A 26,032-nucleotide genomic window follows, 5' to 3' on the forward strand; every position below is an offset into this window, starting at 1 on the left:
CAGTCATATTTTCACCTATACAGAGTAATAGACGACATAGACGAAGGACTAACACTGTGCTTAGAGTGTGCGAGTCGGAGAAGTTTCCTATTCAGACCAGAAGGTTCTTGTACAGAGAAATTCACTGTCTGTAAGGAGTAGGTGATTGAATTAGGCAGGGTATTTCATATTTCTCTGTTGTTTATGACTGTTATTTATTAGATGTTTCAAAGCAAAATGTACTATTTAAAGGTCAAGTTTAATAACAAGTTAATTAAACCACTATCTCTTTGACCCCTTTGGAGGATAACCGTAAGGTAATCGGAGATCCTGCCGTTCCGAATTTGCTGTTTTGGTATACCTGAAGACGTGTACATGAACGATGTCCGTTATCTATTTCTATCCACCCACATGGCTCAAATATGGATCCGGTGTGTGAGGGGTCAAAGGGCACATAAGGCGGGGAATTTATAAACTATTTTACAGAAAGTTTGAGTTAGCGGGGGGACAGCTCAGCGGGTAAGTAGGAATTACATGAATTAGCAGTTACATGGGCATGCATGTGTTTCTATAGCATAATTGGATTGGTTTGGAGAGGGCACAATCTGTAGGCAGCAATCGGATTCAACACAACAGACGTGGTGCAGAATAAGGCGACTGTGGTTTATGCAGCCAGATAGGATAGAAAGTATCCTATCTGTCATCAATTGCAAGTCCTCCTATTTTTTGTTTTGGCCAATACTTACTCTTTTCGTAACGGTATTTATAGTTTCGCTTTGCGCAGGGAATGTTGGTATGTTTGAGTAGCCTATCTCATAGCTTCAAAGTTTTCAGACTGCTTTGTGTTTCATTTCCATGATTTCAGTGTACGTATGAGTGACTTTAAACAACCAAACGCGTGACACTTTTGTTGTGAGTAAAACCAAGCAGGTAGTTCCATGGAAAAAATGACATATCAGAAATGATTCTCTTTGAGTCACGAGAAGCTCAATTAAGACTTTGAAACTGTTGCAAAGCACCGACAAAGCAATCTGATTGCATATTATTAAAAATCTATATTGTCAAAACGCTTGTTTTATATTCAGCACCATGTCTGCTTATTTTGTGCCTGCTCATCTTCTACTGTGTAGTACAATTTTAAAATAATTACTTGCATATTCAAAGTCATTTTAGTTGCAGGCTGGTTCCTCGTAGCACAAGCCTTGGAAAATCATACAAATGTTACTAGACCTGCAGTTCGAGTAAATTGAATAACCTACTCAGTTCAATTCATCTTTATTTAGGTGATTAAAAACCATCATAAAAATACACAATACATTACAAATCCACATTGAACATTTTACATTATTATTCTGAACTTTACAATATTAAAAACACATTTAAAATATTATTATTAAAATTAATTGAAAGGGAGAGAACAATTAATTCATTTCATCCTACATCAACCCCTGGGATTTCTTAATTTGACAACAATTTTTAAAAAACTCATTATAGAACACAGAGTACGCATGTCAGTTGCTCTTTGCAAAAATAATAAAGCAGTTTTAGCATGATAGATTTTTGACTCCTTTAAAATATCCACAAGAAATTTTCTGCGCGGGATTCTATAAAAGGGACATAATAATACAAAATGAAGGGTGTCCTGCGGAGACCTATTGTCGCAGCCGCAGGCACCCTTCTGCTCAATTGTTAAAGTAAAACCAGACGGGTAGGCTAAAATGTTTGGTAACAAATTGAGCCTAAAACGACACATTAAAAACCTCTCTTGTTGACTGCGTTAAAAAAAGATACGGTTCCATACCCATTTCATTACTGACAAGAGAGTGCGCTACTACAGATGTTTTATTAGAGTCAAATTCATTCCTGCTATGATCATATTTGTCCAATAACTGTTTTTGAATACAATATTTGCAAGAGCTATCAATCTTTGAGGGGTCAGTAAATAACATTTGGTATTCAATAGACTCTAGGGTTTCTTTAATGCATTAAGCCAAGGAATTTGCAACCATCTGTCTCTCCGAAGACAATCTTCAATGATCTGTCTAGTTAATTCAGCGTTTGGATTTAGCCAGATTCGAAGCCAGGTCAAAATTGGTCTTACTTTAATCAGGTCAGAAATATACGGGGTACCAAGCTCCTTGTGTGTGACTGCTGCCGGGATGCTCTGTGGTAGCTTTAACAGTTTCTTTAGGAATTTATCTTCCTCAGTTTGTATCTGGTGGGCATCCCTAAAGCCCGACACCTCTGCCCGTATGTAGCTTTAGAAATACTGACCGCTCTATACAGTGTCGTTACTTGTTCAGGGGACCAACGAACCATCTTTCGCGCAAAGTTTAAAATGGCACCATTCGCTGAAACAAGTTTCCTCCTCCTTTCCTCCAGCAATGGGGCAAACCTAATATTTTCATCAAACAAGAGACCCAAGTATGAGAAAGTATTCAGTGTCCAAAACATGGGTTCCTATTTTGAACGGAAATCTCTTGGGAGGTTTTTTTCCTGCCACCATGATAAAGGATTTAGTCAGATTTACAGAGAGGTCTAGATTCTCAATGAACCTTGCAAAGCCACTAATTAGCCGCTGCAGACTTACTGCTGTTCGTGCGAGCAGGACCGCGTCATCCGCGTACAAAAGTACCGGTATGTGACGTGATCCTACTCTTGGGCAATCAGTCCCCAGTGTCAGCAGAACACTCTCCAGGTCATTTATGTAGAGGGAAAATAGAAATGGGGCCAGGATGCACCCCTGCCTCACCCTGCTAGTGCACGGGAAGGGATCAGTACTCACCCCTCTCGAGCTATAGCGGACCTTGGCAGTGGTGTTCCAATGGAGTTCCTTAAGTATGTTTATCAGGTCTGGATCAATTCCCAATCTAAACATAAGTGCCCAGAGTTTGCTTCTGTTTACATTATCAAATGCTGCTGCAAGGTCCATGAACCCCATATAGAAGGTTCCTTTATCTGATTTAGTATATTTAGCAGCTTATAGGTATAAGTTGAGACATTGGTCACTAGTTGACTTGCCTGCTCTAAACCCGTACTGGGTCTCCACCGGGGTGTTATGTACTTCAGTCCACTCTGTAAGGCGGTTTAGTATTACCCTACCTAGTAATTTAGCTGAGACATCAATCAGCGAGATTGGTCTGTAGCACTGCGGATTATCCCTACAACCTTTCTTGTATATAGGAACAATCACTGCAGTTGACCAAGATCGCGGAAGACCAGATTTAATAGCTGCGTTAAGTACTCTGGTCATAATCGGTTCCCATAAGTCAGTGTTACTTAAAAAGAGGTCTGGGGGGGTGCCGTCCGGGCCTGGCGCCTTATTACGCGTCAGCCCTAGCACTGCCTTTAAGACTTCCGGCAAGGAGAATTCTAGCTCAATTGCTCTGGGACCCTCCCATACTCCATCCCCGTTTTCTATCTCCTGTTGATTATACAGACTTTTAAAATGGTTAGTCCACTGTTCGGGGAGTATGTTGGTACTAATTACAGGGGAACTGGAGTCTTGGTAACGGGGTCTATTTATGATTCTCCAGAATTGGGCATAATCTCTGTTTTCTCCTGCTTCTCTAAGGTCTGCCCAAACTTCCTTTTGGAGTGCACTCTTTCTTTGCTTAACCTGTGTTTTGTAATTGCGTCTACAGAGGGCAATTTCATTCTTTTTTTTTTTTTTTTAAATTCTTTTTATTGTTGCATCAGGCAAATCTCTTACACGGATCATCAACTGTCTCGGGGGAGCGTCAACATTCCGCTCTTCCCGAGAGTACGCAACTTTTGTAAATGTTTCGTTACATGGCATACATTTTGGCGAACTTACTTTTTTGTTTTCACCCCGAACACCCCCCCCCTCAACAACAAGTGAAGTGATCAACTGGGGGACCTCTGTCCGAGGCCCCCCTTCCCCCCCTCCACTACCCCCCCCCCCAAGCAGCATATCACCCTCCCCCCCTCCTCCCCCCGACATCCGTGACTCACCAAGCCCCCTGCGTCGTGTCCCAATCGAATGTAGTCCATCCCATGGCCCGTACCCTCGAGCAGTGACTTAGCTAAAACCTGCGACATAAGTACCATCCCTTTGGTCCACCCCCACTCCCTCACAGCTCCCCGGTCAGGTACGCCCCCCTACTCCAATCCATGATAGTGTCGCCACTTAGCCCATATTTTTCGGAACTTCCGTGGGCACCCTCTAGCTTTATAGGTAACTCGTTCAGCTGCCATATACATATCCAATCCCCGTCTCCAGTCCTCTATGGTGGGCTTCCCAGGCGCCCCCCACATTTTCGCAATGTCTCTTTTTGCCACCACCAGGGCCAGCAGCAGGAAAATGAGGAGGTATCGTGTGACGTCAACCTCCGTTGACATGCCCAGAAGTGCCAATTTGGGGTCCTTAGGTATCTCCACCCCTAGTACCTCATTCAGTTCATTGAAGACTTCACCCCAAAATTCTTGTATTACAGAGCATCCCCAAATGATGTGGAAGAAGTCGCCCGGCTGGTGTTGGCATCGCAGGCAGGCGGTGTCACCTGCCCTCCCCATCCGAAAGAGCCTCACCCTGTCAAAGTAGGCCCGGTGTAGGACTTTGAACTGAATGAGGCGAAGCCTCGATTTTATGGCCACCTCCCGAGGGTGCATGAGTATGAGCTCCCAGTCTAGATCCTCTAGCGTGCCCACATCTGCCTCCCATCTCCCCCTGAGTGTCTGTAGATCGCCCAACATGTTATTTGTCAGTGTTTTGTATGTCATGGACACCGCCCCCCTCTGAATCTGTTCTTGGAGTAGGCGGCCCTCGAGTGGTGCAAACTGGGGTATGTCAGTGAGGGATATGTTCTGTGCTCCCCATGCATGCCGCAGCTGAAGGTATTTATAGTACTGGGTTCTCTGGAGTCCAAAGTCTTGCTGTAGCGCCTGGAAGGTTTTAAGTTCTCCCCTCGCTATGATGTCCCCAATCGTGGAAATGCCAATATCATCCCACCTTTGGAATCCCCGCAGCTTGTTCAGTTCGGTCAGCCACCTACACGACCACAGGGGTGTCTGACGGGTGGGCCTTTCATGCCAGCCCATTCTCACCGTTGCTCTGCGCCACGCCATTAGGGTTATCTTAGTCGCCGGAAGGAGGTGGCGGCCCCCTCTCCCCCCATACAGGAAGTGTAGCACCGTTACATCGTCCCATTGCGATCTCTCGAGCGCATAGGTGGGGTGATCAGCCGGGGCGTGAATCCAGTCGTTGACCGGGGTGAGGTGTTCTGCCCAATAGTAGGCCTCTAGGTTGGGCAGTGAGATTCCCCCACTATATTGGTGTCGCTGCAAAGTCGCAAGTGCCACCCGGGCCTGCTTCCCCAGCCACAAGAAGGAACGGAGATCTGAGTGAATTCTTTGCACTGTTGTGGCCGGCAGGGGATAGTACTCGTTTTGGAGAGCGTACAAAAACTTTGGTAACAGTATCATTTTATACAGGGCGGCCCTGCCTAGAATGGTGAGCGGGAGTGGCCGCCACCTGTCCATTTCCGCTTTCGCTGCCACCACTACCCTGTCAACATTGTCCGCGTAGGAGCGCCTCCTGTCTCGGGTGATAAAGACCCCCAGGTAGCGGAATCCTTCCGTGGTGTGGATGAGCATCTCCGGCAGGTCCTCCCCCCTCGGCGCACCCTGTGGGTCGTAGAGGATCGACTTATGCCAGTTGATGGTGTGCCCGGCCACTGCCCCAAAGTCTCGCAGTTCTTTGAATAGGGCCGGTATCGTCCTAGCTGGATTTGTAACGTATAACAGCACGTCATCGGCATACAAGGAGATCTTCTCCTGATTAGTGTCTGAGTCTCCCCTGCAGAAGCCAGTCGCGTCGCCATTGGACCGGATACGGGTTGCGAGTATCTCTATTGTGAGAGTAAAGAGGAGTGGGGACAACGGGCACCCCTGGCGGGTCCCCCGCTCTATCGCAAACTCCCTTGACACCCGCCCATTAATCCGTACTCTGGCCCTGGGGTTCGAGTAGAGGAGCCGCACCCAGCGCTGGAACTTGGGCCCAAACCCGAACCGTTGAAGGGTCCCCATCAGGAAGGGCCAGTGAACCGCATCGAATGCTTTCTCTGCGTCCAGTGAGAGGAACCAGTGGGGCTCGCTCCTGTCGCAGACTTCCTGAAGCCAGTTGTGCGTGCGCCGCAGGTTGAGTTTAGTGGCCCTGTCCGGCAGGAACCCGGACTGATCTGGGTGCACTAGGTCCGTTATGACATGCCTCAACCGCCTCGCCAGGATAGTGGCAAGGAGTTTAGTCTCGATGTTCAGGAGGGAGATTGGGCGGTAAGAGGAGCAGTCCCCCCTGGGTTTGCCCTCCTTGTGAATCGGGATTATGGTAGCTAAGGCCAGGTCCGGCGGAAGAGCGCCAGATTCAAACGCCTCCGCATACAACGACTTCAGGTGACGTGAGAGTAGGTCCCCCGTCCGCTTGAAGAACTCCGCCGGGAATCCATTAGGCCCCGGGGCTTTCCCCGGTTTCAGGGCAGCCATCGCCTCCACGATCTCGTCCAGGGTGGGATCCGCCTCCAGAGTCGTGCTATCCTCGGGGGTCAGCTGCGGTACCTCCACACTACCCAGCATTGTCTGCATCTCCTCAAGATCCCCCAGATCTCTAGCCCTGTAGAAGTCCTCAAAATAGGCCGCAAAGGCCTCTGCTATTGCTTGGTCCGAGGACGCCCTCACCTGTCCCGGGGCCTCTACCCAGTCCACCCACCTGGTGGCCTGCTCCCGCCTGCTCAGCCATGCCATGAGCTTTCCCGACTTGTCGCCGACATCGTATAGGCGATGTAGGGTAGCCAGTGCCTGAGTACGCGCCTCATCTGTGGTCAGTTCCCTGTATAGCCTTTGGGAATCTAGCAATTTCCTAAGAGTTACCTCCTCCTTTGTTCTGTGGTAATCGGCCTCTTGGGTCAAAATGTTAGCCTCCTCCCTCGCTATGGCTTCAGTACGTTTCCTCCTGGCCTCCCCCACCCTGGATTGGAAGCGGTCCCTCATCACAGTTTTCATGGCTTCCCACAATGTGACCCTAGACTGTACTGATCCTTCGTTTTCCGCCACAAATACTCTAATGTCCGCACGAATGCCCCCTAAAATTTCAGGTGTCTGTATGTCCCACGCCGACATATGCCATTGCGCCTGCCCTCTCCCCCGACCATGTCCTATGTGTACAATCAGTGGGGAATGGTCCGAGATACCCCTCGCCTTGTAGTCCGCCAAGTCCCCTGCCGAAAGTTCCTGCCTAGAGGTGAATACATAATCTAGTCTGGAGAAGACTTTGTGTGCCCCAGAGTAGAATGAGTAAGCTTCCTGTTCAGGGTGGAGCCACCGCCAGACATCAGTGAGACCGATCGTGGCCATGCTGCGCGCCAGAGCTGTTTCCGTACCCGCTGTGTGAGTGTTCCCTGATCTATCCCGTGTCGTGCACATTACATCATTAAAGTCCCCTCCCACAATCTGTACTGTATCTGCCGTGTCTAGTAGCACTCCTGTGATCTCCTGCATCGTTCGTGTCTGTAGTTTAGGTGGAGCATAGACCGATATCAAGGTGTACCTGCGTCTCTCCCATGTCCCCTGTACCGCGGCAAATGTGCCCTGCGGGTCCAACCACGTGCGTGTCACTGTGAAGGGCCTTGTTTTCCTAATAAGTATTGCCGTGCCCCTCGAGCCCATGGTGTATCCCGCGTGTGCCAGGACTATGTATTGCCCGCGCGCTAGAAACGCACAGCGGTTTCCCCTCAAATGCGTTTCCTGGAGGAAAATGATGTCGGGAGCTGCGCGCTTAATGTATGCAGTAACCAGGCTCCTCTTAATTTTGGATCCCAGGCCGTTTACATTCCAGGTTAACACTTTAATCCCGGTGCCCTCACCGTTCGGTGCAGCTAATGTACTTGCCATTGCACTGTATAAGGTCCATCAGGGGTCGGACCCCAGGGCCCGGAAGGTAGTAAGGGTGACTGTCCTAGGACTCGCTGCTTTATAACCATTCGTACCCCTCCCACCCCAACATCCCAACACCCCAACGTGGGGTAACTGCAACACCCGTGTGTCCCCCCCACCCCCTCCCCACCTCCCTCCCCTTCCAGCCGCATCCCAACGTGGGACCAAACCTTCAGTGGGGGCAGGTCAGTCGCCCTCCCGCACATCCCTCCCCAGTGTAGACAGTAATTAACTCAAACCCTGGATGGAGTTGAGTATACCAGGGGGAACTGTGCCAACTTGCGTGCTCCATTCGCGCCGAGTTGCCATCTCCATCGAGCCACTCCGCCCTTAGTTCATGAGTGAGAGTCTTGTGTGTCCGTGGTGAGATCGTGGCCTGAGAGGTCCTGTTCCATATGGCGGATCTCCTGCGCCAAAGGGTGTAGTGATGCACTCAAGAGTTCCATGTCCTCCTCGCCGGATGATGGGCCCTCAGACTCCTCCACGTCGTCGCCCTCCGAGCGTGCGCCCTTCCGGGGTCCACTGAGGCGGGAGCCCGTCGCCGCGCCGGGGGATTCCGACCTGCCGGTCCTCTTGCCTGCCGCTCCCCGGGTCCTATACGGTGTCGCCGAGTCCTTATGTTGGGTTTTCCGTGGCCTCTGCCCCTGAGGTTTCGGTAGTCCCCACTGTGACCTACTCCTCACCCTAATGTCCATTGCCTCCCGGCTGGCCGCCTCGCGGCTATTCAGGATGGGGCGCTCCTCGAGCCACTGCCACACGTCCTCAGGGTGGTTGAAGAAGATCGCTCTGTCTTTGTATATCACTTTCAGCTTGGCGGGAAAGAGAAGCATGTACCTGATTTGTAGGGCACGCAGCTTAGCCTTAACTGAGTCATAGGAGCGGCGTTGTTTCGACACCTCCTGGCTATAGTCCGGGAAAATCATTATCGCTGCGTTCTCCAGTCGGATCTCCCCCATTTCCCTGGCTTCGCGTAGGATCAAGTCCCTGTCGGCAAAGTTCAGAAAGCGCGCGATGACCGGCCGGGGTCTCGCACCCTCCGGGGGTTTGGCCAGGAGCGCTCTGTGTGCCCGCTCAATTATGAAGCAGGTGGAAAACTGCGCCGTTGGGAAGGTGGACTTGAGCCAGGTTAGCAAGAAGGCAGCCATGTCCTTACCCTCGATTCCTTCTCTAAATCCCACAAAGCGGAGGTTGTTGCGCCTGGACCTGTTTTCCGCATCATCCACCTTCCATTGGAGGTTACGGTGTGCCGCCTGGAGTTCCGCCATATCTCTCTTGAGTGTTGTAATCGCCTCTCCGTCCTCCTTCAGCCTGTCCTCCGCGGCCGTCACCCTCTCGTTCAGGTTCCTAAAGTCTTGGCGCAATAGCGTTACCTCCGCCCCGACCTCTCCAATTTTAGTTTCCAGGGCTGACCTCGATGCCTGGATGTCCGTCCTGGACGCTTGAATGGCCTCCAGCAGCACGGCCATATCAGGACGGGCGCCCGGCTGATCGGTCCCAGTCCTCGGGGCAGCGAAAAGGTCCATGGGGCCCTGCTTCGTGTTCCTGGCGGCCGTCTCCTTTTTCCCCCTCATGTTCTCCACGGGGGTGGGGGGCTCCGGTCGGCCGCTCCGCGGATGTCTTGTGGCACTGGGGTGTCAGGGGGACCGCACCGTTCACCGCGTTCCCTCCCGATCCCCTCCGCCGTCCGATGGCCGGCCAGGCGCGGTGTCTGGGTCAGCCCCCGCCAGGGGAGTCCAGGCGGGCCTTGGTGCTAGGACCCTCCAGCCACAGAGCCCGGTTGCCACTGTCCGCTATGCCGCTGCGCCGTCCTTCGCTGTCCTCCACGAGGGGGGTGGAGGGGGGGGGGGGCCCAGGGGCAGCCGCTACCCCCGCCGGTTACAGTAGTCCCCGGATCCGTCTGCAGGGTTGGCTCGTTCCCTATCCCCCTCGCGAGGTACCGCTCAGTGTTCCCCGCTGGCCGCCATCTTGGGATGGGACTGTTTTCCTCCGTGCGGTCCGCGCGAAGCTGGATTGGTCCCCCAGTCGCGCGCCACTGTCCCCGGTCACTGTGGGGGTCTCCTGATGGGTCCGGTGTTCGTACCTGCAACAGTCCGCCGGGGTTGGCGTCAGCGTTTTCGCCGTCCTCCTCACCTCGCGGCCGCCATCATGGCCGTCCTCACCCCGATGTCGCCTCCCGACTCGCCGAATTACCGGCAAAGACCACACCGCCACCCTGGCCGCTTGCTCACCAGGATCCGTAGTGGTTGTGTCTCCAACTGATATGCGTTTTCGCTCGTTTCTCAGGGTTTTTTGTCGGATTTTGGGGCAACTCGGCCGGAGCTCCGGCGAGGCACGTCTAGTCCGCCATGCTGTTGGCCACGCCCCCGGGCAATTTCATTCTTGTCTCTCGGGGACTTCTTTAGGCTCTGTTTTAATTCTCTCAATGCCCGTGAGCAATTCGAATCAAACCATCTTGGGATAGTTAGGTCCTTAGTAGGCCGCTTACTTTTTAATAATCCTTCAACTATCCTAGTTAAGGATTCAAATGCCAGGACCACTTCTCTGCCCTCTATTGCAGGTCTAGACAGGTCTCTATATGTTCTTTTCCTCTAACCACTAGGCTGCTATAGAAATCTTGTGGGTTAATCAATGCCCATCTTATGCGCCTCCCTTGGTCCGTTGGTCGGATTACAGTTTCCCCCCCCCCTGGTGTTTTACTGGTAGATTGTTATATTCTATTTCAAGAGTTAGGGGGTTGTGGTCGCTAAAGGGGCTCCACTCTGTTCTTACCTTTATAATCTGGTCTTTAGCAAAGGCAGAGATTACTATAAAGTCTATTATAGAAGCTCAACCTCTTCCTTTAAATGTAGGTGTGAGGGTGTCTCCTGCATTCACTGGCAACAGGTCCATTGTGTGGGTAAGGGCAAAGCTATCTAGTAGCTTCATAAGCAGTGCGCCTTCTCTGTTGTGTTCGAAGTGTGGTCCACTTTCAACAGAGCAGGAAGACCAGTCAGAGGAAATGGGGAGTAACTTTGGGCACAGATGACAATTAAAGTCCCCCATCAGCAGGACGATTGGTTCGGGCCCCCCTGCCTTAGGTCTGTTTCCTCATTTAACCTACTCTCTAGCTCTATTAGTATGGGGAAGTTTCCATCAGTTGGGCCCGGATTGTAAAAATTTTAAATTAGAAATCTCTGCCCAGGTCCCTGAAATTTCACTGCTTGTATGGTGTCTGACACCCAGACTGGTTGTGACCAAGTGCCTTTTAGGTCTAAATCGACATATATCACTAACCCTCCTTTTGCCCTCCCAGATCTCACTTCTTGGGCTGGCCTGAAGAAACATTTATTATAGCCCTCCAGTTGGCAGGAGTCAGGATCTCGCGCCCATGTTTCTTCTAAGGCTATAATATGAAAGCCCCTATGTACTGTCTCCACTCTTTATTGTCAAATTTACCCCCCAGGCCTGCTACATTCCAGGACAGAAAGGCTAATCCTGCCCTGTTTGCATTCCTTCCCTCTGTGCTGTGTTGATTTATTCTACAGTTTCCTGTTTCATAGGTCTCTAGAACATTATCATTCTCTTCCCTCTGTTTTGGGGGATCTTCTGTCCTAATTTTTAGCCCGTTCCTGCTATTAACAATTCCCTCCTCTATTATAGGACAAGCTAGTTCCCCTATTGCAGTAGTAGTTACAAGCTCTTTATCTGTAGGGGGTAGTCAATCATTTTCGTCGAGCGACTGCAAAGGGGCAAATCTATTTCTCCACTGGGAATAATCTCGGGGTGGGAGGAACTGGTCGGGGTAGTTTGTAGCTCTAACCCTTTGGGTATATTGTGGCCTTCCCGGGTTCCACATTGAATGGTCAGCATTATTACTGCTCCATCTCCTTGGGTAAAGATACCCCAGGGGGAGCGCACAGATTGTGCTGGTATGATTTCTGTTAGAATTCTTCAGTATGTAATCCACCAGTCTAGCCTCTCTGAAATTTGCCACAATGCAATCCCCCCTTATGTCCTTTTTCCTACCACCAAGCCAGTTAACTCTTCTTACATGCACTATCTCCCCCCTTTGCCCAGCATTCAATGGTCTATGTATATCCAACCACTTGAAGATTTTAGCATGTAATTGAGAGTGCGATTCTTTATCTGAAGCCCTGAGTTCCGGTATCCCCGCAAATACTATAACATAGGGACTGGCTTCTGGAGGTAGATTTATATGTGGAGGAGGGCTATCTGGACTGTAAAAAGGATCAAAGTCCGCGTAGGGTGAGCTATAAGGGCCATTTCTAACATGATGATCTTTCTGGCCACTTTGTATTACCGGTTGCAGGGGGGCTTTATCAGTGTTTTTGGAGCTCATCTTTTGATTTGACCCCCCTCTCTGATCTTGAGAAACTGTCGGGGCATCATGTATCTGGGCAATCGTGTGTTGGATATTACTGACATAATTGTTGTTTGCCATTGTATTATTATTAGAGGTATTAGCGGCCACACTTACTGGTTGATTAGGACCTGCGGGGAGATTCTTAATTGTCAGGTCTAATATCTTGCCTTGCTTGGTCAGTTCACTCGCTATTTTGTCCACCCTACTTATGATAGGTTTCAACTGTGCAGTGATAAAAGTTTCCAGGTGTTTCTTAAGTTCTCCTGTAACATCCTCAATCCATCCTGGTGGATTTGTGTTTGTGTGGACCTTGTCATCTACCAGGATGACCTCTTGCCTGTTTTTGGGCCAACCATCTCCTATAAGTGACTTATTTTTTTCTCTGTTGTCCCTTAATCCTCCCCCGCCATTTTGGTTTACTATGGGGGATTGAGTCACTGTGCCCTGAAATGTCTGCACCTGGGAGAGGTAAGGGTTGAGCACAGGGAACACCTTCTATCAGGTTACTTGGTGACACTATATTTCCAGTCATATTGGGGCTGTCAGCTAGTGTGTGATCCCTAGATTGCGTTGGGGTAGCTACTATAGGATTGGGTGAGGCAGAAAGGCTCCTTTCCATACGTATTATCTCCCCAGATACCTTCCTCAACATCAAATCAATTGCGGTGTTTTTTTTTTACTTTATTGGGGGCTAGAGAGTTTGTTTCGGCCAGGGTTTGTTTAGGAGTTTCACCTAGGTGTGCTTTGCTCATGGCAGAGCGAGTTTTAGGGTGATTAGACATAGTGAATTTGATTTTAGGCTAGCTCTTAACCTACCCTGCAGAGCAGTCCAAGCTTCCTTCTAATGGGTGGCTAAATATATCTAGTACTACAATACTGTATATGTCTTTATCCCCTACTTCCTAGTGCAACAGCTGAATATCACAAGTTCAATTGTCCTATCGGGCCCAAGCGACCAGTCCAAGTTCAACAGTACCTGATCCAAACGTGCGTGTCAAGGGGGGTGGCCCGTCCCGTCCCCGGACGGCCACAGACCGCCCGCCCTCTGCCCGGGCTCAGCCCGGCGTCGCCCGCGCGCGTCACGGGGAGTGGGCGTGGTTTTTATGCGCCTCCGGGCGCCGAGTACAGGTGTGCGGCGTCGCCCGCAAAGCCTCTTGGGGACTGTAGTCCACCCCCCCCCCCTCACGGCGGCCGCGACGCTGGTGTGCTGGCGTCACTGGCGGCGGAGGGGGACCCTGGGCCGATGTCAGGAGCCCGCGAAAAAGGTGTCTCAAGGGTCCGCCGGTTTCAAGAGCCAGGGAGTAGCCTGCCGCTCGCTTGTTGCCCAGTTGAAGTTGAATAACCTACTCAACCATCTAATGTACTTGACCCTTAATTGTGAAATTAATTGCAAAAATTGTATTTTACAGAGTCGTCTTTTTTTTCATTATCACATGAGTGCATCTTCAAATATGTCAGTTCAGCATTTCTGCTCTATAACTAGGGCTCCCGGTTTTATGGTATTTATTTTTTTCACATTTCCGTCTGTATTTATCCATATTTATTTTTTGGTCATTTTCTGTATTTATCCACATTTATTTTTGAGGCAAGAATAAAAAGCACGAAAGCTAGTATTTTTCCACATTTATTTTAAGTTGGCATGCACACTTGCTCTAGAGCTTGTTAAAACACTTCAACCAAGCAGAATTGTATCTCATGGATGCGTCCACATCTCTTCTGGGCCTCTCTCTGTCTCCATGGCACCGCACTTCCTCTGCAGCTGTTTAACTTTTGAAACCACACTCCCTGAAGCTTTCTCTCCCATTGCACTTCACCCACTGCACCTCTCTCTCCCAAAACACATCATTGCTTGCAACAAACCCAGCCTCTGGGGACAGTCTAGCCAGCAGATGTCTCTACCAAGTCGCCTCATACTTGCAGTTCTCTATCTCTGCCCACATACCAGCAAGCATGTCTCTCACTCCTCCACTGAGCACAACACCGCCTGCAGCTTTCTCCCATACCAGCCCCTCATCCTCCCTCAAGGAGCAAATTGCTGTTTCTGAACGACCCTCCCCCAATACTATCACTGCTTTTAGCTCTCGCTCTTGTGTCATATTCATCTTGCATAACTCTCTACAACAATTTAACACAACAGTGCATATTTCCCAAGACACATTTTGCAAATTGCTCCCAGTGCACATCGCAGTTCCTAAGAATCTCTTGCCTACGTTATATGTAAACCCCTGTGGATATTTTTCTCCCTTGGCACATCCCCCTCCCCCCCCCCCCCCCCCCCCCTTGCAGCTCTAGCTACCAATCTCTGCATCAAACGGCGATGACCTAACTTTGCTCTTCCCTGCCTCTAGTTCCTATGTGCCACGACACTTTGCTTATGTCCCAGGCCTCCGTTTACATGTGATCCTCCTTTCTTATGTTTAAATGCAGTGCCCCTCCCTAGCTACAGTTTAGATCACATCGACTACACCCCCGGCCACCTCTTTCAAAAAAGTCCTGCCTTTCATTAAGCAACCCACCCTTCTCAACGGCCCACTCCGATTTGTGGCAAAATACTCCCAATTCCAGTTGTGCCCTCAATCCCCCACACGCAGTGGCAGCTGGTGACTTTTTTTCAAACACAGGAGCTTGTCGATCTAAAAATAGACAAGAGGTTACCCCTGAAGAAGTAGTGTCAACCCACGTAAGACCGCCAGGGTGGATAGATGAGGTAATTGGAGACCTAAAAAAACATCTGGAAGCCTTTATCATCAGCCAGATGAAACCGATAGTTAGTAGGATTGATAAAATAGCAAATGAACTGATAACCGGGCAAGACAATGGGCCCAATAAGCAAGAATCCTACCATAGGCCCCAACCTACCCACAAATGCGGCCACTGACCAAATAGCGGTCAATAACAACTGTGTTAGTAACATACAACACACGATCGCCCAGGTACATGATCCACCTAAAACTCCACAATACCCAGAGGGGTTCTCTCCAGAAGGTCGGAACCAAACATACAGATAAAGTTCAACAGCAAACAATCATACAAACTGGGCATGAAGACCATCACTTTAGCCAAGGTCCAACTAGCTTACCCCAAATTGATTATGACTCATTCTATACACCGGAAAGTCCACCACCACATATTAATCTACCCCCGGAAGCTAGCCCATATGTCACAGTATTTGCAGGGGTGCCGGAACTCAAGGCCGCGAAAAAGAATCACACCCACAATTAAAATCCAAAATAATAAAATGGTTGAATATCTATAGGCCCTTGAATACCGGGGAAAGGGGGGAGATATTATATGTAAGAAGAGTGAACTGGTTAGGAGGCAGAAAGAAAGATATAATAGGGGACTGTATTGTTGCAAATTTCAGAGATGTCAATCTGGTGGAATATATACTGGGAAATACAAACAGAAACCACACCAGTACAATTTGCATCCTCCCCCTGGGGTACTTTTACCCAAGGAGGCGGAGCATTAATAATCTGATTTATCCAATGTGGAGTACAGGAAGGGCACCACTTAGACAAAGGGACAGAATGCCTAACCCCCAAGGCCAGTTTTCATCATCTCAAGACTACCCACAGTGGAGAAATAGATTTGCCCCCCTACAGTCGCTTGATGAAAACAACTGACTACCCTCTACAGAGAAATGGCAAGAAAACATAACCATAGGGGATGGACCTGCTTGTAGCACGAAAGGGATAGGGGAAAGCTTGGAAGTTCTGAGGATAGAAGATCCCCCAATGCAGAGGCGCGAGGTTGCTAGCGACATAAAGACTCAAAAGAGAATAGTGTGCAGACCGAATGATCAGGCCTTAGAGGGAGGAAAATCATCTAGGGCAGGGCTAGCTCTATTGTCTTGGAACATCGCGGGCCTCGGGGGAAAATTTGATAACAAGGAGTGGAGGGAGTACATCACTGGCTTCCATATTATAGCTTTTACAGGAGACCTGGGCACGAGATCTCTCTCCCTATCAGCTGGAGGGCTACAAATGCTTTTTTACGCCAGCGCAGGAAGGCAGATTGGGGAGGGCGAAGGGAGGGCTAGCCATATATGTCGACTTAGACTTAAAAGGTACATGGTCACAACCCCCATGGGTATCAGACACTCTACAAGCAGTGGCATTCCAGGGACAGGGTCAGAGGTTCCTAATATTAAACTTTTATAATTCAGGTCCAGTTGATGGGAACTACCCAGTGATACAAGAACTAGAGAGCAGACTAAGCGAAGAAACAGACCGAAGGCAGGTGGGCCCAGAACCAACTATCTTGCTCATGGGTGACTTTAACTGCCACTTGTGTCAAACTTTTCCCTGTGAGCCCTGATTGGTCCTCCTGCCCTGAAGAAAGTGGCCCACACTTTGAACATAACAAAGAGGGAACACTGCTTATGAAGCTACTTGATAGGTTTGCTCTTACCCACACTATTGACCTGCTGGATCTGAAAGCAGGAGATACTCTCACACCAACATTTAAGGGAAGAGTCTGCTCATCCATCATAGACTTTATTTTAATATCTGCCTTTGCAAAAGAGCAGGTCAAAGAGGTAAGAACGGAATGGAGCCCCTTTAGTGACCATAACCCCCTAACCCTCGAAATCCCATATAAGGGGCTGACAGTAAGGTACGCCTGTGCAGATATTGAAATCCACCCAACTGATCAGGGGAGGCGCCTAAGATGGGCAAAGATCAATGCACAAGAATTCTATAGTACCTTAATGGAAAGAGGGAAAGAACGAATAGAGGCTTGCCTTGAACTTACAATAGAGGGCAGAGAGGTGGTCCTGGCATTTGAGTCCTTAACCAAGGTGGTTGATGGATTATTAAAAACCAAGCGTCCCGTAAAGGACTCGCCAACTCCACGATGGTTTGACTCTAACTGATTGCGGGCTTTGAGGGAGCTAAAATTGTGTCTTAAGACGCTCCCGAGAGATAAGAATAAAGTTGCCCTGTGTAGGGGTATTTATAAAATGCAGGTCAAACAGAGAAAGATCATGCTCCAAAAGGAAGTCTGGGCAGACTTGAGGGAAGCAGGTGAAAATAGGGATTATACCCAATTTTGGAGAATTCTCAATAGTCCCTGTTTTCAAGATTCCAGGTCCCCTGTTATCAGCACCAACATACTTCGCGAACAATGGGTCACTCACTTCGAGAGTCTATTCAGCGAGTTAGCTAGTGTCCGAGCATGGGAGGGGGCGAGACCCACGGAACTAGAATTCTCTTTACTGGAAATCACTAAGGCAATCCAAGGCCTGACCCGAAATAAGGCACCTGGCCCGGATGACACCCCCCCAGATCTCTATCTAAGCAATATCGAATTATGGGCACCGATCATGACCAGAGTACTAAATGCAGCGATAAAATCTGGGCTCCCGCGATCTTGGTCTGCAGCATTGATTGTCCCCATCTATAAGAAAGGGTGTAGGGACAATCCGCAATGCTACAGACCAATCTCGCTGATAGACGTGTCAGCTAAACTGTTAGGTAGGGCAGTCTTAAATCGCCTGGCTGAGTGGACTGAAGCACACCACACCCTAGCAGACACCCAATACGGTTTCAGAGCAGGCAAATCAACTAGTGATCAATGTCTTAATCTTTACCTCCAAGTTGCCAAATACACTAAAACCAGTAATGGAACTATGTATATGGGGTTATGGACCTGGCGGCTGCGTTTGATAACTTAAATAGAAACAAACTCTGGGCCCTTATGTTCAAACTGGGAACTGACCCAGAACTTATAAACATCTTAAAGGAACTCCACTGGAACACCACCGCCAAAGTCCGCTATAGCGCGGGGGGGTGAGTACCGATCCCTTCCGGTGCACTAGCGGAGTGAGGCAGGGGTGTATCCTGGCCCCCTCTCTATTCTCTCTCTATATAAATGACTTAGAGAGTTCATTGATGGCTCTGGAGACTGACGGCCCTAAAGCAGGATCGCGCCACATACCAGTACTGCTGTACGCTTATGACGCAGTCCTGCTTGCACGAACAGCAGTGAGCCTGCAACATCTGGTTAATGGATTTGTAAAGTCCATGGAGAATCTGGATCTCTCCGTGAACCTGTCCAAATCGTTTGTAATGGTGGCAGGGAAACTCCCCCCCCCCCCCCCCCCCCCCCCAAGAGATTTGTATTCAAAATAGGAACACATGTTCTAACAAGCACTGGCGTTGCCAATAGGTCTCGCAGTAGGAAAGTTGGAGCTATTGGTTTTGTAAATGACAAAGCCCTTTATGTTTTTAAAATGAAAACAAAAATAAAAGGCATTGTTATTTGCAATTGTAATAGCTCAAACTCTCGTGAATGCGAGACCTATTGCATTGCAAATGCTTGTTTGTTTTTGTTTTAATGCCTGCTTTGTTTGTCCTGTGCACCATAGCATTAGTGAGTACTTATAAGGTCCCAAAAGCGAGACCTATTGGCTATGCCAATGCTTGTTTTTTTTTTTACCAATGAGAAATGGTAAATGTAGCATTGTTCCACGTGTTAGAGCGTGTTTGAGGCACCTTGATAGGGTAGTTGTGAACTGTTGCTTTATAAACATTAAATGCTGTGCATTGAAATTGAATGTTTGGACGGCTATAGAGAATGCAAACTTGCATTTTTCCCCCTTGTAGTGCATGTTTAATATGTATGAGAGCCCTGGTAATAGCTAACAAATTACCTGTGTTGTTGCTGGGGCCTCACTGTTCTTTCTGCCTGTTTTTAGGTTTTGCCTGGCGAAAGCTGCGCTCTGCGCAGCTTTTTCGCGCAGGCGAAAACCTAATGAGTATTGTAGTGTAGTTTGGAACGGCCCCCGTCATTTATTGGCTAGCTCCATAAATGGAGCCTAGCCATTGGACGATGGGCCTGTCCGTCAATGCCGGACCAGATTCGGGGGCGTTCCCGAGAATTTTTGGCTTTTGGCGACGTCACGCTACGTCAGCCAAAAGCCGAGAACGCCCCCGAATCTGGTCCGGCATTGCCGGTGTTCCTGCCTTCCTGCCTATTGGTGGGATTTTGATCCTAGGGGAAGCCGATCATGGTCTGGGTCACCAAGGGGAGCCGGTTGGCGCGTGTGCCACTGCTGAGGGGCACGGTGAACGAAGCGCCGTTTTGCGACGCGAGTCTCGGAGGTGGGCTGGTGAGTAAAGGTCGCGCCCCCCCCCCCCCCCCCTTTTTAAAATGTGAAACCGGGCTCCCAGAATGCTGGCAAGAGGCGCATTCAAATTCGGCGAGGCTTAACGCTTGCCTGCCTCGCTGCACTGCCCGGCCGCTGATTTTAGAGTGCGGTCTTTCCATGTCTGGCACCGGTCGGTTCCCCTGCTTGTTGTGTTCCGGACAGCGACTTTGCGGTGAGTGCAGGGGTCAGTTTTCCCCGTCAGGGGCTTGTCTGGCGTCGGGTGCTGTTGCTTTCGTTCCCGTGTGGTTTCAGCGGCTGGTGAGTTTACAGTCGGCGATGGGGTGATTCGATGCAGTCCGGGCGGGTGAATGTTAGGATGCAGAGGCACGCGGGGGTCTTGCGAGAATAGGAAATTGTGTTGTACAGTACCCTGCAGTCCGTGAGAAGTCACCTAATTCTTAATGTTTACAGCCCCCCCCCCCCGTTTGGTATGGTGAAGTGGAGAAGTGCATTGTGGGAATTTCAGGGAAGCAGTGTAGCGCCATAATGTTGTGAACGGGAGGTGCGCTGCTTCGAGAATAGGAAATTGTGTTGTACAGTACCCTGCAGTCCGTGAGAAGTCACCTTAATTCTTAATGTGTTTACAGCCCCCCCCCCCCCCGGTTTGGTATGGTGAAGTGCATTGTGGGAATTTCAGGGAAGCAGTGTAGCGCCATAATGTTGTGAACGGGAGGTGCGCTGCATCATTGAGGCGTCTCTTGCTCGTACGAGTCTCCTTCTGGTGCGATACGTAGCTCGAATTCGTTTGGTGGGAACATTGCCTGTCTTTCAAGTTTCACACGATTGTATCGGCGGAGGGCATTTCATAAAAACATTGTTTTGTGTAACTTTTCACATCCAATCTTGCAAGGTCGTGCATTTAATTTGCTAGTTGTATGTCTGCGGCATTAAGGAGATGCGCATGACGTTTCGTGGTGATCTTCATTTATCAATTTTCAAATGTCAGGGAGATAAATTATTCCTCCCGACTGAGAACTTTGAGGGGCTTTGGTGGCGGCGTACATGTCTTGTTGTTGCGTCTTTACTGCACATGGGATGCTCGAGTGGTGAGTGGGGCTTTAACTTTGTCGATTAATCAGGCACGCGGTTTTTACAACCAAAGCTACCTGTGTGTGATTGTGTAAACACCATTATCAAATAAACCTCTCTGTCTGGCAGACGCAGCAGTGTCCTCTCGGAGCGTGCGGATGATTGTGATGGGCGGCAGCTGCGCTATGGTCAAACAGGCCTCGTGCACACAGAAATCCTGCTCCACCTGGCGGCGTGATACAAGTGAGATTATGTCTTGAGTAATGCCGGCCTCTGGCGCTGTGGGGACGGCCGTCTTTGGGATGATGTTGTAGTGATCGCTCGCCCGGTATGCAATTATCCTCTTCCAAAGTAAACACTGACTATAGGCCCTCATTAGAAGCACCTCACCATTCCGCAGCCTATACTCGCCCTTGTGGCTTGCTCTTGCACAAGAGATTTCGTTGCCATCTTGTGATCCCTCACCAAGGGCAGACACACCTCTACCCTCCAGAGTGAGGTGCTATGTACGCCACAGGCAGCTTCGCATCCAAACCGCCCCGGGCATTATCCCTCAGCGTCTGGTCCCCCCAGTTATTGTTGTTTCCTGGGTGTGACCTCGATTTCTTTGGCAGAAGCGGTACTTGAAATCCGTGTGTGTTAAAAGCTGACAAAATGAGGGCGGGAAAAGAGAGCGCGAGAGAGGGGACATTCTACGCAGGGGCTACTAGCGAGCATGTTCGGTTATTTATAGTGGGGAATAATTGTTTTAAGTGATAATTGTGCATATTTTTCCTTCTTGAGCTCAGTTACAGCCCTGAAGCAACAGAGCTTCATAACGCTAATGTAAAATCCGTCTGATGTTTTGCATATCACTAAGACTTCTGGAAGAACCGATCAGCTGTTGAATATTTATGTGCCCAGAGCCTGTCTCTACAGCATCTTATTTTTACAATTTGGCAAGCTTTGTTTTACGGTATGAATCAGCAGGTCAGCCCGCTCTTGAATATACCAAGCAGAGATTAGTTTTGGAATCTTTTGTAATTCAACTTTTATGAAATGCGCCTCTTCTGGCGATCACCTTGTCTTTACCCTCATTCTCCCAACTCTACACACATTATTTCAAGCCTCGAGCTTGGATTGGTCATGCTGTGCCGCTGAGGCCGTTATATAGTGTGTTGTTTCCATGATCTCCTCACTCGTGTGTTGGGCATAGCTTTAGATTCACTCAAAGACTGGCAGCTCCACCATCCCATGAGGTGCCGGGCAAAGACCAATCATTGCCTTATGGTTAGAAGCGCTTCAAACTGGGAGTTTCTTCCCGAACATACAGGGATAGCACGCTGATGCTCTACTGTGCATTCTGGCAATTTATGAAATCATGAACTGTGTTTTTATGGGGGATGGTGCGGTGATTGAGGTTTTGGAGGGTGGCGATTTTGGAGTGAGCGACGGGACCGTGTTGGCGCCTTAATTCACTCGCGCTGGTCTTTTGGGTGGGCGAGTATCGTTGTGGCCGTTGGCACATAATGATTTCATCTCAGAGTACCACACCAGGGCCTGAATATTAGCCGACTTGCGTTATTCATTCTAATTTTAAGTAATTGGTCTGAAGTCCGAGGGGGTGCTTTCTGAAGGCTGGGGGTGCTTTCTGAAGGCTGGGAGGGGATGTCTGAGGCTGGGAGGTGCTGGCTGGGGGTGCTGTCTGAAGGCTGGGGGTGTTTTCTGAAGTCTAGCTGGTGTTTCCCAGAGAAACATATACATGATGCTTGTGAGACGGAAGGCTGTGCCCCATTGAAACAGTTACCAGCAGTCTCTGCCCTTGTGTCCTTGTATGGCGAAAAACTACTTTAATTATACCTGGGTAGGAAAATGCATAAAACCTAATGTGTGAAGGTGCCTTTATTCCAGGCTTGTCAGTAGTGTTTGTGGGGCTTAAGTGAAAAAAAACAAGTGTGTAAGTCCAAGTTATTCAGTTTATGCAAGGTGCCAATAGCACCTCAATGAGAGCTAAAATGATGCAGTGTGTGTGTGGGGGGGGGCTCGCAGTGTGTGTGTGGGGGGGGGGCTCGCAGTGTGTGTGGGGGGGGCTCGCAGTGTGTGGGGGGGGCTCGCAGTGTGTGGGGGGGGCTCGCAGTGTGTGTGGGGGGGCTCGCAGTGTGTGGGGGGGCTCGCAGTGTGTGGGGGGGCTCGCAGTGTGTGGGGGGCTCTGTGTGGGGGGGCTCTGTGTGGGTGTGTGTGTGGGGGGCTCTGTGTGGGTGTGTGTGTGGAGGGCTCTGTGTGTGTGTGTGTGAGTGGAGGGCTCTGTGTGTGTGTGGAGGGGGCTCTACGTGGGTGTTTGTGTGTGGCATTTGCGAGAGATTAAGCTATTGGCATTGTAAATGACAATGCCATTTATTTATGTTAAAAAAAAAAAATAACAATGTCAAGAGCAATGCCAATAGCTCTAACTTTAACAAAGGCAAAACCATTGCATTGTAAATGCTTGTTTGTGAATGTTTGAGAAATGTGCTTCCTTGAGATAAGCACAAGAGGTATGGGGCTCCTTTCGCTCGGCAAGAAGAATTCCTTGGATTTGCTTTTGAAGTGGAGTGGGAGGGGGTCGGGTGTTTTATGACCCTTCCATCCATTTGCTTAGAAACCTTTTGCAGACGTGAGCTGCATCTGGTGCCGCGTTAGAAGTCTTGAGCCAAGATATTTACTGGTTGTGGTCAACAAAGGCTTGTATTTCTCGGAGTCCTAATAATATCTGATGGCTTTTTGCCGGTTTCCTCCGTTGATATGGGAAACATTCTTTGGACGTGAAAGCCTGGATTTAAATCTTGTATCAAGTAAAGAAAAAGAACCCCTGTATTCCTTTGCTTATTTCTTTCCCTTGTAAGCTTAGTGCGCCTTTGAGCCCCAGCTCTGTTAGGAGCGGAAAGAAGATTGGGGCACAATTTGTTTCTAGACTTGTTATGTCTGGAAGCGGCACTGTTGTGTGTTACAAGCGTAGTACAAAATTACTATGATAGCTGGTTTCAAATGACTGAACGAACACACAAGTACTGTATAACTAGCACACTGACTCATTGCCAGGAAGCGCAGAATGGTAGATGTGCTGTGCGTTTTAAACATTGTACAAAACATGAAAGATTGGTTTCAAATAACTTAATACACATGTGGTGTAAAAAACTGTACATTGCCCCACTGCCAGAGGCGCAACACGATAGAGGTGTGGCGCGTTTTCACCGTAGTGCGAAACTATGAAGAAATAAGTTTCAAATAACACACACACGTTTCAAATAACTTAAAGACACACGCGTAGTATCTAAACAGCAAATTGGCACATTGCCTTAGGCGTCGCATGGTAGATGTGTTGGATTTTCCCATGAAATGAAAAAAGCATTGGCAATGCCAATGGGTCTAGCCTTTGGACCCTGTTAGCATTGACAATGGTTTAGTGTTTCTGATCTTGAATCTAAATAAAAGGAAACCAGCTTTAGAAATGCAATCGGGCTCGGATTTATTTGAGTTTGAGCTAATGGCATTGTAAATGCCTATGTATTGTTGTTATGTGTTATGGAGTGTGTTCATGTGGTGTGTACTGCCAGTGATCTCCTTGTGAGTGTGAGAATATTGCAACACTTGCCTGTGATGTCCTTCTTGTGAGTGTGAGAAACTTGCACCTCTGCTGCCTGTGGTCTCCTTGTGAGTGTAAGAAGCTTGCACTGCTGCTGCCTGTGATGTCGTTCTTGTGAGTGGGAGAAGATTGCACCTCAGCTGCCTGTGGTCTCCTTGTGAGTGTAAGAAGCTTGCACAGCTGCTGCCTGTTATGTCCTACTCACTACTCTACTCACTACTCTACTCACTACTCTACTCACTACTCTACTCACTACTCTACTCACTACTCTACTCACTACTCTGCACTCACTACTCTGCTACTCTGCACTCACTACTCACTACTCTACTCACTACTCTGCACTCACTACTCTGCTACTCTACACTCACTACTCACTACTCTACTCACTACTCTGCACTCACTCCTCACTACTCTACTCACTACTCTACTCACTACTCTACTCACTACTCTACTCACTACTCTACTCACCACTCTACTCACCACTCTACTCACTTGCAGAAGGAATTAAAATATTTAATAAATTCACTGTCATTTCACAGAAAAAAATTGTCAAAGGGGGTTGCTGAAATCTTTAAGAAAACTGGTTCTAAAGGGCTTTCCATTGAAATCTGTAAAGCGACTTTTTAGTTGTAAAATTACTCATTTCCCTTTTTAAAGAGCGGTCAGTAGACAAAAAATTGTGTCAAATGTGTTTGTTTTATTTGTTATCAAGTTTCACCAATCACTTTGGATTTTTCTGGTGGCCCTAAGCATCGTTCTGTCGCACTGTTTGAAGTGTTAGCCCATCCTCCAATGGTTGGTAAATTTACACCTCCAAACATGCTCCGTTTTCTTTTTATTTCCAGTTTTATCCAGTGCAAAATCAACCCTAAGGTATTGGAGTGCTTTACATGAGCATATACATTACACAAGGACACATTCATTTTTGGTAGGCACAGGGAGATTAAGTGATTTGCCCAAGATTACAGGATGTTGAGTCGACGACGAGATTCAAGCCAGGTTCCCAATCTCCAAAATCGGCACCTGTGGGCGCTGCCCCACATCCTCCATCCAAAAAGTCACTTAGAAATGCATATCCTATAATCGTGTGCCCTGACCCCTCGACCCCACGCACACACTGTGGCACTCGCGAATATCTGCAGACAACACACAGCATACGGTCACAAGCACCCAAATAAATACCGCCTTCAGCATTACTTGCGGCCTCGCTTGATTTATAGCCGGCGGGGGAGCCGAGAATAGCACGGTGCACGCGCAGCCCGGCAGTCGCGTCACACGTGAAACAGACCAACTCAAAAGCCTCTAATTGGATGTGGACTCAAACATTTTATTTCTGCCCATTTCGCCAAGCTTGATACATTTTACTCACTTCTCTGGGCCTAACCATCTGTTGTGGAACATGCAAATTTACGGCTGTAATCAAACTCCTAGGACGACAGGGCATTTTTAGTTCACGCATGACATAACAGTTATACTTATGAGAAACATCCAGATGCCACCTCGGAAAACTGTGAGAAATACTGCCGCTTGGAAGCCTTTTTATCTTTCTCTCCCGCTGATAACAGCATTTCCGGGCAAGGCCCTGAGGTGAGCACTTAAACCAGCCCAAAGTACCTGGGGGATCAGAAATCATAATATTTCTATTCATTTTATATTTTCATTCCTCAGATGTGCTCGCTGATAGATGCAGGAAAGCGTCTGAGGTAACTACCTGTATGTCTGTCTCCCTATTCAGTGAATCATAATGTAAACATGTATGCTCTGGGAAAGATTTTTCGTCTTCCCTCGATGTATTTATCCGGTCTCCTGACGATTAAAATTCCAGCTCGAAATGGGACTCGCAGAGAGATAATGGAAACAGTCTGTCGGCTCGAGCCTTGCAGAAAGTGGCACATACGTGATGAAAATAGCACTCAACTGAGATAATATTAGATGTGCAGATCTGAACTTAGCAGTCGCA

General features: G+C 48.7%; 1 protein-coding gene across 1 annotated transcript in view; it reads left to right on the plus strand.

Moving 5' to 3' along the window:
- Positions 1–431: 431 nt before the first annotated feature.
- LRWD1 (leucine rich repeats and WD repeat domain containing 1) overlaps positions 432–26,032 on the plus strand; it is a 245,713-nt gene continuing 220,112 nt past the window's right edge. The window contains exon 1 of the mRNA XM_086954793.1: positions 432–498. The gene's annotated coding sequence lies outside the window, so the exon portion shown is untranslated. The remainder of the gene's footprint in view (positions 499–26,032) is intronic.

The sequence above is a fragment of the Lissotriton vulgaris genome, chromosome 2_1 (genome assembly GCF_964263255.1).
Source record: "Lissotriton vulgaris chromosome 2_1, aLisVul1.2, whole genome shotgun sequence".
NCBI lineage: Eukaryota > Metazoa > Chordata > Amphibia > Caudata > Salamandridae > Lissotriton > Lissotriton vulgaris.